At 41.4% G+C, this 19,616-nt stretch overlaps 1 long non-coding RNA gene across 1 annotated transcript in view; it reads left to right on the top strand.

The window, feature by feature from the left end:
• The first annotated feature begins 5,753 nt into the window (after positions 1-5,753).
• LOC139034828 (uncharacterized) overlaps positions 5,754-19,616 on the top strand; it is a 44,916-nt gene continuing 31,053 nt past the window's right edge. Inside the window, exon 1 of the long non-coding RNA XR_011487402.1 lies at positions 5,754-6,219. This is a non-coding gene — a long non-coding RNA (uncharacterized lncRNA). The remainder of the gene's footprint in view (positions 6,220-19,616) is intronic.

Below are 19,616 nucleotides of genomic sequence, written 5' to 3'. Positions count from 1 at the left end.
AATTCTACCAACTTTTGCATCATGTATTTTGAAATGCTGTTTTTAATTGCCTACACATTGAGAAATTATATCTTCCTGATGAGTTTAACCCCCACGCTTTTTTGTCATACTGAGTTTTTCTCCTGGCTAGTGAGGTTGTATTTTCACCTTCTCTTGTCTAGTAATTTTGACTAGAAGTTGAGTATTTTGAATGTTATAGTTCTATATATTTTGATTTTTTAAAAAACATTTATTTATTTGGCTGTACTGGATCTTAGTTGCAGCACGGGGCATCTAGTTCCCTGACCAGATATCAAGCCAGGGCTCATTGCCTGGAGCGCAGAATCTTAGCCGCAAGACCACCAGGGAAGTCCCTTGAATATTTGGACATTTTTGTCTCATTTAATGAGTATTAAATTTGCTTGTCAGGCAGTTTAGTTACTTGGGGATCAGCTTGATCATATCAAGACCTACTTGTAAGCTTTGTTATGGTAGATTTAAAGTAACTTTTATTATAATGCTTATTTAAACCCAACTAATAAGGCATAACGCTTTTGGTTCTCTATTGAATGCCACAGGTTTTTTATTTTTATGTTTTCTTCACTCTAGTTAGTAGGAGATCAATTGTCTCTTAGCCCTGTGTGAGCTCTAAGATTTGTTTAGCTCATAGATCCTAGTTTTTGTTCTTTACCCAGCCTCGTATAGTTTCATTTTACATACGTTTAGATTATTATTCTGCCAAATAATCTAGGAAATCCCTAGGCAGAGTTTCAGATCTCCTTCTTTACATATCCCCCTTCTCTTTGGTGTTTCACCCCACAAATTGCAGCCACCTCAGTCTTCCAAGTCCTTATTTCTGGATTCCTGGCTCATCAACACAGTGAGATCTCCCAGTGATGTATGGATTTCTTCTCCTGATACTATTGTCCAGAAGTTGCCCCCAAAGAGAATGCTGCCACAATCAAAGGTATACCTTATTGGTTTCTTTTCTGAAAGAAAGGCTGAAAATAAATGGCTTTGGATATTTATTTCACATGTTTTGTCCAGTTTTCTAGTTATTTATAGCAGATGGCAAGCTCCATACCAGTAACCCCATCACGAGTGGAAGAAGAAGTCTATTGCCTCATTTTAAATATGAATAAACATGTCCCTAATGGTCCAGTGGTTAAGACTCCACACTTCCAGTGCAGGGTACGCAGGTTCAATCCCTGATTGGGCAACCAAGATCTTATGTGCCATGTGGCCAAAAATATAAAATAAACAAATGTGAATGAATCAGCAGACATCTGAGGGCAATAGAACATAAGGTATACTTCAAATTTTAGAATGTAATATGAATGCTATAACATTGAATATACATATATAAGGTGAAAGTGTTAGTTGCCTAGTCGTGTCCAACTCTTTTGCAACCCCGTGGACTGTAAACCACCAAGCTCCTCTGTCTATGGGATTTTTCAGGCAAGAAAACTGGAGTGGGTTGCCGTTTCCTTCTCCAGGGGATCTTCTGGAACCCTGGTCACCTGCATGGCAGGCAGATTCTTTACCATCTAAGCCACAGTGAAGTCACTTTGTTAGGGTTGCTGTAACAAAGTACCACAAACTGATGACTTAAAACAACAAATTTTATTATTTTATTTATTTATTTATTGGCCATACTGTGCAGCATGCGGGATCTTAGTTCCTGGACCAGGGATTGAACCCATGCCGCCTGCATTCAGAGCACTGAGTCTTAACCCCTGAACTACCAGGGAAGTCCTCAGCAGGAATTTTTTGGTCACACAGTTCTGAAGGCTAAAATCCAAGGTCTAGGTGCCAGCAGGGTTGGTTTATTCTGAGGGTTGTGAGGGAGCTTTTCCATGTCTCCCCGTTAGCTTCTGGAGGTTTACCAGCAATCTGTGGCATTCCCTGGTTTTGCTGCATCACCCCAATCTCTGCCTGTCTCTTGATGCGGCATTCTCCCTGTGTATACATCTGTCTCAAAATTTCCCCCCCTTTGAGAACATCAGTCATGTTGGATTAGGGACCCACCCTACTTTGGTATGATCTCATCTTAACTAATTATATCTGCAATCACCCTATTTCCATATAAGGCCACATTCTGAGGTACTAGGGATTAGGACTTCAGCATAAGAATTTTAGTGGGGTGGGGGGACACAATTCAACCCATAGCAATAATTAAGATGCTGCTGCCAAAAATATGTGAGGTAGAAAGGGAACAGAGGAGACAGAAGAAAATATGGAAAAAACTAATATCCTGGTATCACAGAACAGGAAGGTAGCAATGAGATATTGACAAAAGTTTATAAAACATGAAAAATAGGAGTTTTGGTATATTATTTAAAAGTTATAAAGATAACCAATAGCATGATTAGCAAACTAAGCAAGAAGCAAAGCAAGCAACTTAAATGAGAAACAGGGTTAGGGTTTTGGTGCTTGTGTTCACCTGGAAGATGTGCAGAGAATTTTGGCTGGCTAGTCAGTGCTTGCCCCATCTGAGGAATAAAGCCAATCAATTAGATTTGGTTAATTTATGGGAAAGGGGCCATATTTGCCATGCATTGGGTTAGCGTCCCCCTAAACTTCATGTCCACCTAGAATCTCAGAGAGAGATCTTATTTGGAAAAAGTGTCTTTGCAAATGTAATTCATAAAGTTGTACTGGATTATGGTAAGCCCTAAATCAAATTGCTGATGTTCTTACAAGAAGGGGAGGTTTGGCCCAAGAGACATGACACATGGAAGGCAGAAGGCCACATGAAGTTACAGAGAGAAATGTGAGCGATACAGCTACCAACCAAGGAATGTCAGGAATTGCTGGGAACCACCAGATGCTCAGAAGAGGCAAGAATGGATTTTTCCTTAGAGCTTTCAGAGAGAGCATGGCCCTGCTAACACCCTTCTTCCAGACTTCGAGCCTCTAGCATAGTGACTATCCATTTAAGTTTTGTGCTTCCTGGTTCATGGTGATTTCTTAAGGCAGCCCTAGGAAATTAAAATGTGCCCCCTCTGACTTTTTCAGGAGGCTAAATATTTGGAATTTTTAAATGTCACATCTTACAACTTTTTTCATATTGGTTATTTTTGTTTGTTTTTGAACTCACTGCTATTCAAACCAAATACATCTATGGTCAGATCTAGCCTCCAGGCCATCCACTTGCAAGCTCTGCGATAGAGAAACTAAATACAGTGTAAGAATATGACTAGCAGAAAGGAGAAGGGAGGTAAGTGAACTGAGATGAAGTATAAATGAGCTAAATACTCTCCTCTCAGAGCAGGAAGTAAAAAGAAAACATCTAAAATGCATTAATAAAATAATGAGAAAATGGTTCAAAGTAGTTGTGTCTGGAAAATGGTACAGGGCTGGGGCAGGTGAGTGTTGCCTTGTGTTATAACTTCTTTTATATTCTTTGGTTCTGAAAGGTAGGTAGATGGGCATTACTCTTAGTTTTGCCAGGAAGTTGCTCTCGAGGATGAGGAACTACATTTTTCTGCCAAAAATAATTGGAAGAGGGCAAGAGCTGAGAAAAGTTTGAAGGAGTAGCACAAGGTATTGCCTGTCCCTGGAGAAAAATAGGTCTTAATACCTTTCAAAGAAGAGGCAGAAAGTATGAGTTTCCACACTTTTCATGTTTCCTAGAATTTATGAAGATCATGATCACCCTTAATCCTGAATCTGCCTTAAACCATAGAAATGAAGCCATTTAGTTTCATGGCATCATATTTTACAGTATCAAGAAACTAAAAAGAATGTATTCTGGTGACTTCATTTTAAAATCACCTATAAAAACCCATGAACATGTTTCATATTTCACAGAGGTACCTGTGCCCCTCTAAGTGGGAATGTACATACTAAATTATACAATTAGGCATAACATCTGACATGACTAATGACTTTAAATGATAAACCAAAGAAACCCAACCATAGAGCTTGCACAAGGGGAAAATCATCTCTAAAACTACACCCAGCTTATCTTGAAATTCTTGTTTTTATAAAACCCTGCTGACACATTAGCAGCATGTATCAATACTTATATGAAGGGCACAAATTGAATTTATTTATTTAGGTGGTTCTCTAGATGTTTAGGTTGCTTCTAAGAGCAACATAAGGACATTAAAATTGGATTAAACTTGAAAAACAGGTTTATTGTATGTCACTTTCTTCCCTCTAGAACACTGATATTGGCCAATAGCTAGACTATCTCCCTCAATCTCTTCTCCACACTAGTCCCCAGGGATCTTACTCAAAGGCATATCTGCTTAAGGCCTTCCCCTAACCTAAATCCTTTAATGGATCTCATTGCCTTCATGACAGATTGAAGGTTTTCCTTCTTCTAATCTCTGGACCCTTTTCTAGCCTCACATCCCAATCCGTCCTAATGTGGTGCTTGCTGGTCTTTGAACCAGAGTTCCTGGGTGTGGTTCCTTCCTTTGTCAATCCTCTTTCCCATGGCTTACTCTTGTGTGCATCCCATGTACTCACGAAAATTCAACTTAAGTCTCCTCTCCTCCAATGAGGACCTTCTTCATCCCTCCAAGACTGGAATGTATATTATCTTGGGTGTTTCCATTGCATGTCATTGAATAATTCATCCTAACTTGGTGTCTTCACTCATTGTCTTCTGACCCTAATTCCCCTAGATGATTTTTTTTCCTTTGAAGGTTTGCTAGACCTTTAACACACAGGTAAATTGCATGGGTGCATGCTCAGTTATGTCTGACGCTTTGCCACAGTATGGACTGTAGCCCCCTGGCTCTTCTTTCCATGAGATTTTCCAGGCAAGAATAGTAGAGTTAGTTGCCATGGCTCTCTCCAGGGGATCTTCCCCACCTAGGGATCAAACCAGAGTCTCCTGCGTCTCCTGTATTGCAGGTGGATTTTTCACCCACTGAGCCATCAGGGAAGCCCCTAATTCCCTAGTGAATTTGTAATCTTATGACCAGAAAGTTGGTTTAAATGAGAAAGCTTCTCCTTTTGTTTGCAAATAATGACTTTAGTTCTCAATTCATTTATAAAACTGACAAATTCCAAGCCAGATGAATAATCAAGCCCCTGACTGTTCTGCCTAAACTTACTCTCAAATCTCTTTACATTCAATTGCCCTGTCCCCACCCCCGACAAGCGGTGTCTCAGGGAAATACCAAATCAAATAAAATTAAGCGGAAAAAAATAAACAAAACTTCTACTAAAGAAAGAGAATTGTCTTCCCGTAGACTAATGCACTCATAACCAACTATTCAAACTTTGTTTTGAATGACTTGAATGTTAGTTTCCTGAAAGTTTTAATTATATTCCCTTTGCTTAGCATATTGCATAAAATAGTAGGCTATTATAAATATCACTAAGTACTTATTGCTGATAATTTTTTAAAAAGCTTGATTTCTGTTCATCTCTAGAGTTATTAGCAGAAAGTTATTGCATGAGATTATGTTGCACAAAATTTTAATTTAGAATGACAGGATTTATAAAACTTAAGTAGTTTGTCCCATTTTATGAAAAATCATAAAGCAGTTGATAAGAATCTATAAATTCCAATCCAGATGAAACCAGAAATGCTGCAGAATTTTTTTCTTGATACTATTTTCTCTGAAACCTCTAGATGTTTAAAGGTCTTCTATTAAACAAAATTCTTCAAAATCTAAAGAAAATTCAAACTGCCCATATTTCAGGAAAGGTAGAATTGGCCTGCATCTGAAAGAAATGTTTAGCCCATATGACATTGACTTTCTTGTGAAATATTTTCCAAAATAAGGACTATTTGCTGGTTTCTCTTTTTCTTCTGATATTCACATCAGATTCAAAGGAGAAATTTTAAATATCAGCTAGGTAAAACTTAAGCTGTCATTTCTGCATGGTTTTTAAATCCAAAAATCCCATTCATACCTACAGTCCACTGAGCATCCTGCTGACAGTACTTACAGATAATAACTCATTTAACTATTTTCAGAACACCCCAGTGAGGCAGGCATTACTATCACCCACATTAAGCAAATGTAGAAATAGACTATCAAAGAAATTAGATAATTTTCTCAATATCATGTAACTAGCAAGGAGCAGAAGCCTTAAGTGGTATATCTCCTTAAAGGAGAAGGGGTAAAATGAGAATTTGTCTACAGAACACATAATAGTTTTGAAACTTTTTTTTTCACAGCTGTTCATGAAAGGACAGTTGGTTAATGCCTCACAGGATAACATGAAGTCAAAGCTTACGACTTTTCATCCCCTGGTCGCTGAAACTGAAAGGTAAACAAATAATTACTCCAGAAAGCCCAGGAACTTTTTTTTTTCCCAAGCTTTTTACTATCAGCATTGATGACAGAGACTGTTGAGTCATACCATATCCAGGGAAGGCACTATCCTAGATGCAAAGACGTGTTTCTTCTCTGATGGCACAATTTATTATTTAAATTTTTTGTGGTTGTGCTAGATCTTCATTGCTGTGCGGGCTTTCTCCAGTTGCGGTAAGCGGGGCCTACTCTTCCTTCTGGTGCTTGGACTTCTCACTGCTGTGGCTTTTGTTGCAGAACAGACTCTAGGCACACAGGCTCCAGTAGACATGGCACGTGAACTCAGTAGTTGTGGCAAACAAGCTTAGTTGCTCTGCAGTGTGTGGGATCTTTCCAGACCAGGGATCGAACCCGTGTCCCCTGCGTTAGCAGGCAGATTCTTTACTACTGAGCCACAGGCGAAGTCCAACAGCATAGTTCTTTCTCTTTTGATAGAAACTTTATTTGAAATTCCACCATTCCAGAGTGTAATATATTTGAGACTCTTTTTCCTTGTCACTAAAGGTGGCCTTCGAGAAAGCTCATAGAGCTGCTTACATCAGTAGTGGCCCACCATTCAACTCCCCAGGAGGAGAGCCCATGTTGATCATCACTGGATCTTTTGGCACTGCCACCATCTTCTGGTTTATGATGAGGGGAATAAGTGTGGGGATGCAGAACGCCTGTTTGCCTCTCTCTTGGTGAGGAGGCCCTGGGTTTCCAAGACACTGGCCTCAGTCTAACACTTGGATGACCTTCTCATTCCTTCCAGCACTCACTTCTTGGGGTAATAACATCAGTGAATAAGTGCCACTTTCTGTTACCATAGCCCTTACGGCGTCCATATCATTCACAGGAAAAGTCTTCAGTTATGAAATGGTTCATCTCTGGTTTATGCTCCTGAGAAATACCAGGCTTCTTCTTTTTTAAATTTAATTGTTTAACTTATTTTTGGCTGTGCCAACCCATGTGGGATCTTAGTTCCCTGACCAAGAACCAAACCTGTGCCCCCTGCACTGGAAGCCCAGAGCCTTAACCACTGAACCACCAGAGAAGCCTCTGTTAGACCTCTCTAAGAGCTCTGCCTGTGTCCCTGAACGTGGCTCCCATATCGCCTTACTCAGAGACTTTGAAGGCTTGCAAAATAATAACCCTATTTTTAAGAGAGTCTTGATTTCACTCTGTATTTACATGAAGTACAAAAAATTAACAGTTCACATCTCATTTTCATGATTAAATTCTACTCATACTGCCTGGAGGGTCTTTGCTGAGTTAATCTCCCCATCTTGCGTTCTTTTCCTCAGAACTCAGATCTGAAAGAGGTTTGCTGTCAGTGGGAGCTGCCTGGCTTGGGCTCTAAAAGTCTGATAGGCAGCTGCATCCAAGGGATTAGAGATCATGATACCTGAGCCTGTTCTTTGGCAGAGGGAACACAAAGGTGGGTTTTGACAAGTCAGAGCATGTGTGGTCTCAGTGATAGTAGCTCTCCTGCTGCGTTGGACTAGCCCATGAGAGGTATCCCCTGAAAGTTGTTTGGAAGAATGGGTCTTATATTTTCTGCTTCAACAGATCGCAGTTCAACAGGAATAACTTCCTTCAAAACAAGCATATTTTTGGAGTGCTTCTAAAACTGTACTTGTCAACTGCTTTCTCAGTACCTTTTACTTTATAAAGTCAATGTTGTTAAACAAACACTTTATAATATCTGCTCCCGTGTTTAATTTTATCTCACTTTCATGCTGGAGTCCTCTCTCTTAGCATTTTAAAATTCGGTCTTCAGATGAAATCTCGAGGGATGTGTGATAGTAAGATGCTGAATCAGAGGAACTGATGCTCTCCCATTTGTATTTTCATTTACTCTCTCTTAGCCTCAGTTTCCCCATTTGTGAAATGGCAAGAATGCTAGATGCCTCACCTATTGTTACAAAGTTCTTGTAATAATAATGAGTAATGTGTATGAATAATATGAGCCAGAATGCAAGGTAGGTCCTATTACCCACTGTACAGAAAAAGGAGCTAAGACTTGAAGTGCTTAGCTGACCTGCCAGAGGTCACTTATATATAATATACCAGACTGAGCTCATACACTCCCTCAGACTTGCTTGGCTCTTCCTGACCATACCTCCTGACTTCGGCCTCTTGCTCAGTGGAGCTAATCTCATCTCCTAATGCCCCCTGTGACTCAGTCTTCCCCCACTGAGGGCCTGGCATTGGCCTGACCTCTCTCATGCCCACTCAAGTAGCAGCAGCTTCAGCACTCAGGTCCAAAGCGACCCACTGACTGGCTCCTCTCCCAGTTTCCAGAAGAGATGAAGCCCTGCTTTCCCAGCACCACCCAGAAGGGTGGAGTAATTATGACACTGTGGGGGACACTTGGAGATGATGGGAAGACGCCGGCAGACCAGGGCATCTTGCTTCCTCCCCTTGATGGGCTGTTCCCACAGCACTGGCATGTGGCACATCCAGGGATGTCCCATGTAACTGGTATGTTTTCCCACGAAGCTGTGACCAGCTCAGAAACTCACCACACTGTATTTGTTTCTGCTCCTTTCCTTTTTCCATCATTCTTTGCTGCCCTCCCAATAAAGCAGCAGATATGGTCATACTCCAGACCTGTCCTATCCAACTGTACCTAGCCATTAGACCCGTCTGGCTGTCAAAATTAAAATTAATTAATTACAATGAAATACGATTGAAAGTTCATTTCTCAGTCACAGAAGCCATATTTTAAGAGCTCAGTAGCCATATGTGATGAGTCACTATAGAACTGGACAGCACAGATCTAGAACATTTCCATCATCACAGGAAGTTCCACTGGAGAGTGCTTCAATTCAGTTCAGTTCAGTCACTCAGTCACGTCTGACTCTTTGTGACCCCATGGACTGCAGCACGCCAGGCTTCCCTGTCCATCACCAACTCCTGGAGCCTGCTCAAACTCATGTCCATCGAGTCGGTGATGCCATCCAACCATCTCATCCTCTGTCGTCCCCTTCTCCTCCTGCCTTCAGTTTTTCCCAGCATCAGGGTCTTTTCCAGTGAGTCAGTTCTTCACATCAAGTGGCCAAAATATTGGAACTTCAGCTTTAGCATCAGTCCCTCCAATGAATATTCAGGACTTATTTCCTTTAGGATGGACTGGTTGGATTTCCTTGCAGTCCAAGGAACTCTCAAGAGTCTTCTCCAACACCACAGTTCAAAAGCATCAATTCTTTGGTGTTCAGCTTTCTTTATAGTCCAACTCTCACATCCATACATGACTACTGGAAAACCGTAGCTTTGACTAGATGGACCTTGGTTGGCAAAGTAATGTTTCTATTTTTTAATATGCTGTCTAGATTTGTCATAGTTTTTCTTCCAAAGAGCAAGTGTCTTTTAATTTCATGGCTGTAGTCAATCTGCAGTGATTTTGGAGCCCAAGAAAATAAAGTCTGTCACTATTTCCATTGTTTTCCCATCTATTTGCCATGAAGTGATGGGACCAGATGCCATGATCTTAGTTTTCTGAATGTTGAGATTTAAGCCAGCTTTTTCACTCTCCCCTTGCACTTTCATCAAGAGGCTCTTTAGTTCCTCTTCACTTTCTGCCATAAGGGTGGTGTCATCTGCATATCTGAGGTTATTGATATTTCTCCTGGCAACCTTGATTCCAGCTTGTGCTTCTTCCAGCCCGCATTTTGCATGTAAGTTAATATAAGTTAAATAAGTAGGGTGACAATAAATAGCCTTGATATACTCCTTCCCCAATTTTGAACTGGTCCATTGTTCCATGTCCACCTGTTGCTTCTTGACCTGCATACAGATTTCTCAAAAGGCAGGTCTGGTGGTCTGGTATTCCCATCTCTCTAAGAATTTTCCATAGTTTGTTGTGATCCACACAGTCAAAGGCTTTGGCCTAGTCAATAAAGCAGAAGTAGCTGTTTTTCTGGAACTCTCTTGCTTTTTCAATGATCCAATGGATGTTGGCAATTTGATCTCTGGTTCCTCTGCCTTTTCTAAATCTAGCTTTTACTTCTGGAAGTTTTTGGTTCATGGACTGTTGAAGCCTCACTTGGAGAATTTTGAGCATTACTTTGCTAGCAGGTGAGATGAGTGAAATTGTGTGAACATTCTTTGTCTTTGCCTTTCTTTGGGACTGGAATGAAAACTGACATTTTCCAGTCCTGTGGCCATTTCTTAGTTTTCCAAATTTGCTGGCATATTGAGTGCAGCACTTTCACAGCCTCATCTTTTAGCATTTTCAATAACTTAGCTGGAATTTCATCACCTCCACTAGCTTTCTTTGTAGTGATGCCTAAGGCTCGCTTGACTTCGCATTCTAGGATATCTGGCTCTAGGTGAGTGAGTGATCACACCATCGTGGTTATCTGGGTCATGAAGATCTTTTTTGTACAGTTCTTCTGTGTATTCTTGCCACCTCTTCTTAATATCTTCTGCTTCTGTTAGATCCATACCATTTCTGTCCTTTATTGAGCCCATCTTTGCATGAAATATTCCCATGGTATCTCTAATTTTCTTGAATCGATCTCTAGTCTTTCCCAATCTATTGTTTTCCTCTATTTCTTTGCACTGATCACTGAGGAAGGCTTTCTTATCTCTCCTTGCTATTCTTTGGAACTCTGCATTCAGATAGGTATGTCTTTCCTTTTCTCCTTTACCTTTAGCTTCTCTTCTTTTCTCAGCTATTTGTAAGGCCTCCTCAGACAACCATTTTGTGTTTTGCATTTCTTCTTCTTGGGGATGGTTTTGATCACTGCCTCCTGCACAATGTCAGGAACCTCCATTCATAGTTCTTCAGGATGAAGATCATAGGTAGAGTTATCTATCAGATCTAATCCCTTGAATCTATTTGTCACTTCCACTGTATAATTATAAGGGATTTGATTTAGGTCATACTGAATGGTCTAGTGGTTTTCCCTACTTCAATTTAAGTCTGAATTTTGTAAGGAGGAGTTCATGATATGAGCCACAGTCAGCTCCTGGTCTTGTCTTTCTAAACCATATCATAACCAATATTTCACAGGGAGTTTTTATTTTAAGCAGTCCCCTTATATGAAAGACACCTTCTGTCTTTCCAACTTGTCCTTGTACCCCTACTTGAATACTCTGCAACCCCCATCTGACTTGCAGTTGTAAGGTCCTACATCTTTCTCCTTGCTGTCATCCCCTTCCTGAGTCCTCATCACTCCCCCTCCCCAGCTTAAGTGTTATGATCTTTCTCTTCATTCTTGTTTGGTTTTTTTTTAAGAGTTTATTTATTTGGCTGTCCCAGGTCTTAGTTGCTGCATGTGGGATCTTAGTTCCCTGACCAGGGATCGAACCTGTGTCCTCTGCAGTAGAAGCATGGAGTTCTAACCATGGGACTGCCAGGGAAGTCCCACCTCTTTCTTTTAAACTTATGTTTTACACTGGGGTACAGCCAATGTCGTGACCATCTCAGGTGCACAGCAGTGAGACCTAGCTGTTCACATGTGTGTGTCCGTCCCCCCCAAAGCCCTCTCCCATCCAGACTGCCACACAACACTGAGGGGAGCTCTCCGTGGTGTACAGTAGGAGCTTGTTGGTTATCCACTTTAAATACAGCAGTGTGCACATGTCAGTCCCAAACTCCCTAAATATCCTGTGCTCCTTTCCTTCCCTCCGGTAACCATAACTTCATTCTCTAAGTCTGATTCACCTCATTCTTAATTTCTTTGCATCTTCCTTTACTATATTCACCCCATGTGCAGGATATCTCCTATTTGCCTCTCTCCATCCACCCTCCATCCTGCTTTGTGCCCTGGGAAGATGACATATATGGTCTACAATCACCAATGAACCCCCTGTTCTCTGGAATCCATTTGGCTTCAGTCCGTGACAAACCAAGGAGATTAGAGAGAAGAAGAAGAGGGAGATTTGGGTATTTATACCCCCAGCTCGCTCTCTAAGAAGTCTAGCTACATCCCTTGTTGGAAGGACTCAGGTCCTAAAAGGCCTTCAACTATTCTCTGTTGGAAAAAAAAAAAAATCTGGATAACAAGACCCTGACAGATGTCTGACCCAAGCTGCCCATCATGAACTCAGCAGTATGTGTTCCATAAAAAAAATTTTAAACGTGGCCATTTTACACTAGAGATTTCTTATCAAATAGAAATGGTATACACAGTCTTATAAGGAGCTTGGGAAGACACAAGAAAACTACATAAACGTGTGGTTACAAGTAGCACAAGCTACTGCTTTGTCACTTCCTTCTCAATTCACACCAGTGCCTTGTGAAGAGTTCCATATGACCAGTTAATAGAAAAGAAAAAAACAAGGGCTAGATTTATTGACAGATCTGCCTATTAATGACATCACCAGCTGGAAGTAGGGGGCTGCTACACTGGTGTTCTACCCAAGCGTGGCCCAGAAAGCCAGAGAAGTCCCCATGGGCAGAATTCTGGATGCTACATCTGGTTGTCCACTTCATGTGGAAGAAGAGGTAGCCTGACCACTATATATAAAGTAGACAATCAACAAGGACCTATTGTATAGCACAGGGAACTATACTCAATATTTTTTAACAAACTATAAGAGAAAAGAATCTGAAATGGAACATATATATAACATACACATATAACATGTGAAGTTATATATACAACATACACACATATATAATATGTGAAGTTATACATATATATAACATACACACATGTATAATATGTAAAGATATATATAACACATATATAACATGTGAAGTTATATATATATATATATATAACACACACATATAACATGTGAAGTTATGTACATATATATATATGACTGAGTCACTGTGATTTACACCTAAAACTAAAATGATATTGGAAATCAACTATACTTCAATTAAAAAAAAAAGAGGTAGCCTGAGGTATAAGACTATAGTGACACATGGACAGTGACTGAGGTGGTCAGGAGTTTGGAAAGATAATTTTTGGAAAATCAGTGGCAGATCTCAGTGCTTCTGCCAACTCCGCCAGTTTCGTACTTCCAGAATACCTTATTCACCACCATTGTATCCCACACACCATTGCCTAAGTCTAGAGGATGCGTTTTAGAGTAAAGGAACTGGAGCACTTCTCTCAGCATCTGTGAACTTCACTGATATTACCGTGTACTCCATTTCACAGGAGTAGTTGGTTAGCTAAAAGAGTGGAATGGCTTGCTGAAGGCTTAGTCCAAACACCAGCTGGGAGACACCACCCTGTGAGGTTGGGCTAGTGATTTATAAATCAAAGTATATGTTTAACCAGTGACCCATTTATGATGCCTTCTTTTTCCTAGCCAGATTGCATGGGCTCCAAGGGTTGGAAATGAGAGTGATCCCTCTCCCTATTACACCATGGGCTTGAAGAATTTTTGCTTTCTGCCTCTGTGACCTTAGCTTCTCTTAGTGATTCTAGTGCCCAAGGGAGGAATTTAAAGAATGAGGCTACGTCGCTGGCTGGGTCATTGATCCTGATTACCAGGGAGACATTGAGCTGCGGCCACAAAAGGAAGGCAGAGAACTGTGTTTGCATCCAGAGCATTCACTGGGAGCCTCAGAGTACTCAATTGGCCGAGTATCTTAGTCAGTGGGAAACTGTTGTGGGACAATAAAGCAAGACCACTATGAACTCAAATGCCATAGGAGGGAAGGTTTGAGCCTTTCTACTGGGTGAAGAATCTCAAGAGGTTAAGAAAAATGGGAAGCCAGTCTGAAGAACACAGCTATGAGTACCGCCTTCTTAGACCTCCTGACCAGTCACTGAAGCAGCGATGGTCATACAGGTGTTTTTATTTTTTATTTTTTTTTCCATTTATTTTTATTAGTTGGAGGCTAATTACTTTACATCATTGCAGTGGTTTTTGTCATACATTGACATGAATTAGCCATGGATTTACATGTATTCCCCATCCCGGTCCCCTCTCCCACCTCCCTCTCCACCCGATCCCTCTGGGTCTTCCCAGTGTACCAGGCCCGAGCGCTTGTCTTACAGGTGTTTTTATATATTCATTAATTATTTTTCTATATCCTTTCCCTGTCCCAGCCACCTGATGTGAAATACACTAGTGAAAGTGAAAGTCGTTCAGTCCTGTCTGACTCTTTGCAACCCCCTGGACTATACAGTCCATGGGATTCTCCAGGCCAGAATACTGAAGTGGGTAGTCTTTCCCTTCTCCAGGGGATCTTCCCAACCCAGGGCTCAAACCCAGGTCTCCCACATTACAGGTGGATTCTTTACCAGTTGAGCCACAATGGAAGCCCGAAATATGCTAGTGGTGGCTAATATTTTAGGTTTCAGGTGGGACTATGACTGAATAGACATTTCCCTGTGGTAATATAGAAGCTGAAGAACTTTGAGTATCTCCTGTGATGGGAGACAGAATTTTACCTGCACAAAGATCAAGTTAATGGTAAAGGGGACAGGGGTGAACTCTACTGAATAGCTTCTGTTCATCTCTCCAATTCCAATATCTGTTCGTGTCTTCCCTGACCTGTGCCCTGAAAGGGTCACTTTTATGGACAACATCAAAGTTTCCTTTACCCTCTGCTTCTGATTAGATTCAGTTTTGGGAGAGCAGGTGAAAAAAGAGGGAGAGAAGGGTGAGGTTGAAATGTTTATCCCCAGGCTCCCTGTCTGGGGAGTTGCTGCCTGGTGGCCATTTTCGTTACATGTCACAAGCCTAATTAGAACAGACACCATTCTAATATTTTCCTTGGTTCTGTGAGTTGAATAAAGCTCAGCTGAATGGCTCTTCTGCTGGCCTCACGAGTTTATCTGTATGTGTGTGCTCAGTCACTCAGTCGTGTCCAACTCTTTGTGACCCCATGGACTGTAACTCACCAGACTCCTCTGTCCATGAGATTCTCCAGGCAAGAATGCTGGAGTGGGGTTGCCATTTCCTCCTGCAGAGGGTCTTTCCAACCCAGGGAATGACCCCACCGTCTCCTGTGTCTTTTGCATTGGCAAGTGGATAATTTATCACTGAGACACCTGGAAAGTCGTCCTCATGAGTGGTCTCCCAGAAAGATGCCGTCACCTGCCAGTGGGGGCTGGAATGTCCAAGATGTTCTGACTCTTATGTCTGGCCCCTGAATCGGGGTGGGAGGGGGCAGTAGGAAGCCTGTGCTCAGTTGAAGTTCTGAGAAGGTGAGCCTCCTCTCTCCCCCTTGAGTAGTCCCAGAGCCTCGCCCTCCCTGTGTGGCCCCTCCACAGATTCTACTTGGTCTCATCAGAAGACTAACTGGACCTGGTGACTCAGGGACCCCCAAATTGTAAAAGTGGAGGCAGCCAACTAGAGGAGACCTTTGGCTCTAATGCATGCTAAGTCATTAGACAGGGTTTGTTGCTGAGTCACATCCTATCCTATCCTGACTAAGACAAGTATGTACCATTTGATTTTTGTTGGAAAGGAGAACTGAACAGTACCTGATTCCTGGAATGTCCTTTTCAAATCATATCACCCACATGTCAGATGCTTAATGAAAAGTTGATTTTCAACCAGCAAGCAAGACATATAAAAATAACTTAGGGCTATCAGGAAAGTAATAAATGGCTAAATGCAAGACAACCTTCCCTATTTGTAGATGTATCATATGGATGATTTAGGAGAAAATGTCAGAAAGTCTGGGCTTCCCCAGTGGCTCAGGGGTAAAGAATCCTTCTGCAATGCAGGAGCTTCAGGAGACACAGACTCAATCCCTGGGTCAGGAAAATCCCCTGCAAGAAGGCATGGCAACCCACTCCAATATTCTTGCCTGGAGAATCCCATGGACAGAGGAGCTTGGCAGACTATGCTACAGTATATAGGATTGCAAAGAGTCAGATACAACTGAAATGACTTAGCACACGTGTCAGAAAGTCTAAATAAAAGTGGCTTAAGCATAAGAAAATGCATTAACTTGCACCACTAAAAGTTTCAGCTACGACAGGGAGGGCTTCAGCATTGGTCAGTTTAAGAGCTCAATGTGCCATCAAGGACCAGCAGTCTTTTCAGCTTTCTCTTCTGAAATCCTTGGTGTTGGCTTTGTCCTCAAGCTCATAATAAAACAGCAGCAGTAATTGTGGTATCCACATCCCGAAAGGGAAAGAAGAGGAGTAAGGATGATATCTCTCTTACGAATGAGAGAAGTTTTTCCAGCAGCCTCCTAATGGCCTTCTCGTCATGTCTCCCTGACTGTAAATCAGTCTTGGGCTCACATAACTGACCATTAACACAGGGCAATGTGATTATCTGAGGAGGAATCGGGCCTACTCTTAGAACTGGGGGTATTATGACTCTCAGGAGGATAGGTCTTATTATAAACAAAATCTGGGTGGCATTAGGAAGAAAAAACTGTGGCTGAAGCCTGGGTAGAAGTGTGGCCCACAGTAGGGAATGATGGAATGAGGCTCACTCGTGGCCCCCTCTAAGATGTGCATTATCAGTAATTAATAGCCATGTGTAGAACGTCACCGACTCAATGGACATGAGTTTGAACAAACTCTGGGAGATAGTGAAGGACAGGGAAGCCCTGGCATGCTGCAGTCCATGGGGTCGCAAAAAGTCAGACATGACTTAGCAACTGAACAACAACAATGTGTAGAACTGATCCAAAAAAACCAAATACTTAAAGAACTCCTGGTCCTGTCACTTCCACCTTTATGTGCTCAATTTTAGATCACCCAAAGCCTATCTAATGAAGCTATTCATAGACTAACAAAGAGATTAAAAAGTTGAGGATTACAGGTAGTTATTTTGAGAATGACAGTGGGAACTGGAGAACTGTATCAGGTAACATGTTTTGGTTCCAAGTTAAAGTATAGAAACAAGACTTAAACTGGCTTAACAGAAAGGAAATTTATCACCTAACGTGGCAGTTAACAATTAACCTTCATATTGTAACAAAAATCAGGGTTGACTGATTTAGCTCTTCAATGATACCTTCATTTCTTTCTGTCATTCTTAATAGCAGCTTCGTTTTCAGGTTGGTGGCAAGATATCTGCAATATGTCTAAACATCAAATTCTAAAATGACAGTGTCCAGGACACATCTGTTCTCATCCCGCATCATTGTCCTCACATCTCACTAGCCAGGTTTTGGTCACAAACCCATTTATGAGCCCACTAGCAAGGAAAATTTCAATGAAATTCAATTTCAACAAAATTTCAATTTCATAGAATTTCAATGATTGATTTTTATTAATTATCTGGAGGCAAATAGAGATTTGGGAATCATTTTTTCCCCCGGACTGTGCTGAGCAGCCTGTGGTATCTTAGCTCCCAGACCAGAAATGGAACCCAGGCCTTGGCAGTGAGAGTGTGAAGTCCTAACCACTGGACTGCCAAGGACTTGGGAGCCAATTTTTAAAGTGAGGAGCTGAAGTCAAAATAAGTTATACAATTTGTGTAGAAGAAAGAGAAGGAGTAAAATCAACAAATACTGAAGACTAAGGTTCCTGAGACAGTCTGGTAATATGGAAAGAGTGAAGCTTGTCCATATGCTGTCTCCAGTTTGCAAAGGATCCTTGGTCATAACCTTACAGGGAATCGGGGGCAGACCATAGTTTCTCATGGCTGTCTTACTAAATAAGTCACATGGAGCAAGGCTGTCATTCATTCATTCAGCATTTACTGAGCACTAGAATAAATAATGAGGATAAAAATTAATGATTTGTGGGACTTTCCTGGCAGTCCAGTGGTTAAGACTCCACACTTCCAAGGCAGGGGGCATGAGTTTGATCCTTCATTGGGGAATTAAGATCCCACATGCTGCAGCCTACAAAAAAGAGAGAATGATTTGTGGGTCCCATCTGCAAGGAAAACACAATCCAGTGGAGAAGTCATACTAAACTGTTCCAGGGACTGTAAAGTGGACTGTGAACTGTGTCCCATGCAGAGATGATGAAGTGAGGATGGAAGGATTCACAGGGGAGAATCACAGGTGTCTGACCTAAGCATGTAAGAAAGTGTCAGACAAATAGATGGGGAAGAGCCGTCTAGGAAACGGGAACAGCAGGAAGGGAGACCCTGAGGCAAAAAGGAAAGGGCAAAGTAGAGAAACATGAAGTTATCTGGTGTGGCTGGTGAGGCAGAGTTGTCTGAGTTAAGGTTGGTAAAGCAGGCTTGGCACTGTAAGTTCTCCTAAACCATGATAAGATCAGGATCTTTAGGTCTAGTAAAGCTACTGGAGGATTTTAAGCAGGGGTGTAACCTAGGCAAATTTATATTTTCCAGAGCTTACTCTGGCAATAGATGGAAGATGGCGTGGGGAAGATCAAGCGAAATATTTAGGGAGGTAAATTCGGTGGGCTTCAGTTTCCTTAACTACATTGGCATCAGACTTGATCTGGCATCACAAACACAATCTCCAAAGGGCCAGAAAAGTCCTGTGTATCTGTCAGGTGCACTGTGTGTGGTTGGGGCTCCACCGATGGATAAAACACATCCCATCTAAAAGAGGGCAGAAACTTTCTGGTGGTTCAGTGGCTAAGACTCTGGGCTTCCAATGCGCAATCGTGGGTTCCATTCCCGGTCGGGGAACTGAGATCCCACATGCTGTAAGGGGTGGCCAAAAAAAAAAAAAAAGAAGAATTTTAAGATAGGGGTAGACCCAAACTATACTTGAATGTGCTTCCAAGAATCAATCAGCAAGTCTGGATTCATAGCAAGAAAACTTCACCAAGTCATAGACTAAACAGAAAAATGAGCAAGTTGCCTGAAATATATAGCAATCATTTGACAAGTGAATGAAAATCCACTATTGGGTTGAATAAAAGAGGGCAGTAGCTACTCAGTCCAGGCTGTTGTGTGTAGCTATGGACCTAGAGGTGTCAGAACTTCCAGTTTAAAAAAGCTCCAAACACTATATACAATCTCCCAATATGTCTATGTTGGTAACCACTTTAAAGGTAGGAGTTGCCTGGTGACTCAGTGGTTTGGGCCCTGTGCTTTCACTTCCAAGGTCTGGGTTCAATCCCTGGTCAGGAAACTGAGATCCCATAAGCCGTGTGACTCAACCTAAAACAAATAAAATTTAAAAATTAATAAACTAAAAGTAAAAAAATAAATAAAAAATAAGTAGAAGTCAGCAGTGAGACTATGCAAGCTAAATAAATACATCTGTCAGCTAAATTCTGATGGTCTTCACCAGTTGGGAACCTTGGGACATGAAAAGCTCAAGGGCCCTTTCCAGGTCTAAAAGTATATAATTCTGTATTATCCCAATAGTATATGTGCTACCCTGTCACTGATCATTTATGGTGAGTGACATATGGATCATTATGTGACTCGCCATCTGTATGTGACTCACAGTTGAAAATCTTCAGTATTACCGTAACAAGCCTAACCAGATATTTCCAGGGTTAACAGTCACCCACTGATATATACATTTATTAGTTCATTAATTCAATACAT

The sequence above is a fragment of the Odocoileus virginianus genome, chromosome 1 (genome assembly GCF_023699985.2).
Source record: "Odocoileus virginianus isolate 20LAN1187 ecotype Illinois chromosome 1, Ovbor_1.2, whole genome shotgun sequence".
In the NCBI taxonomy this organism is placed as follows: domain Eukaryota; kingdom Metazoa; phylum Chordata; class Mammalia; order Artiodactyla; family Cervidae; genus Odocoileus; species Odocoileus virginianus.
Note: the sequence above shows the minus strand (reverse complement) of the source record. Positions and strands in the feature narration are given on the sequence as shown.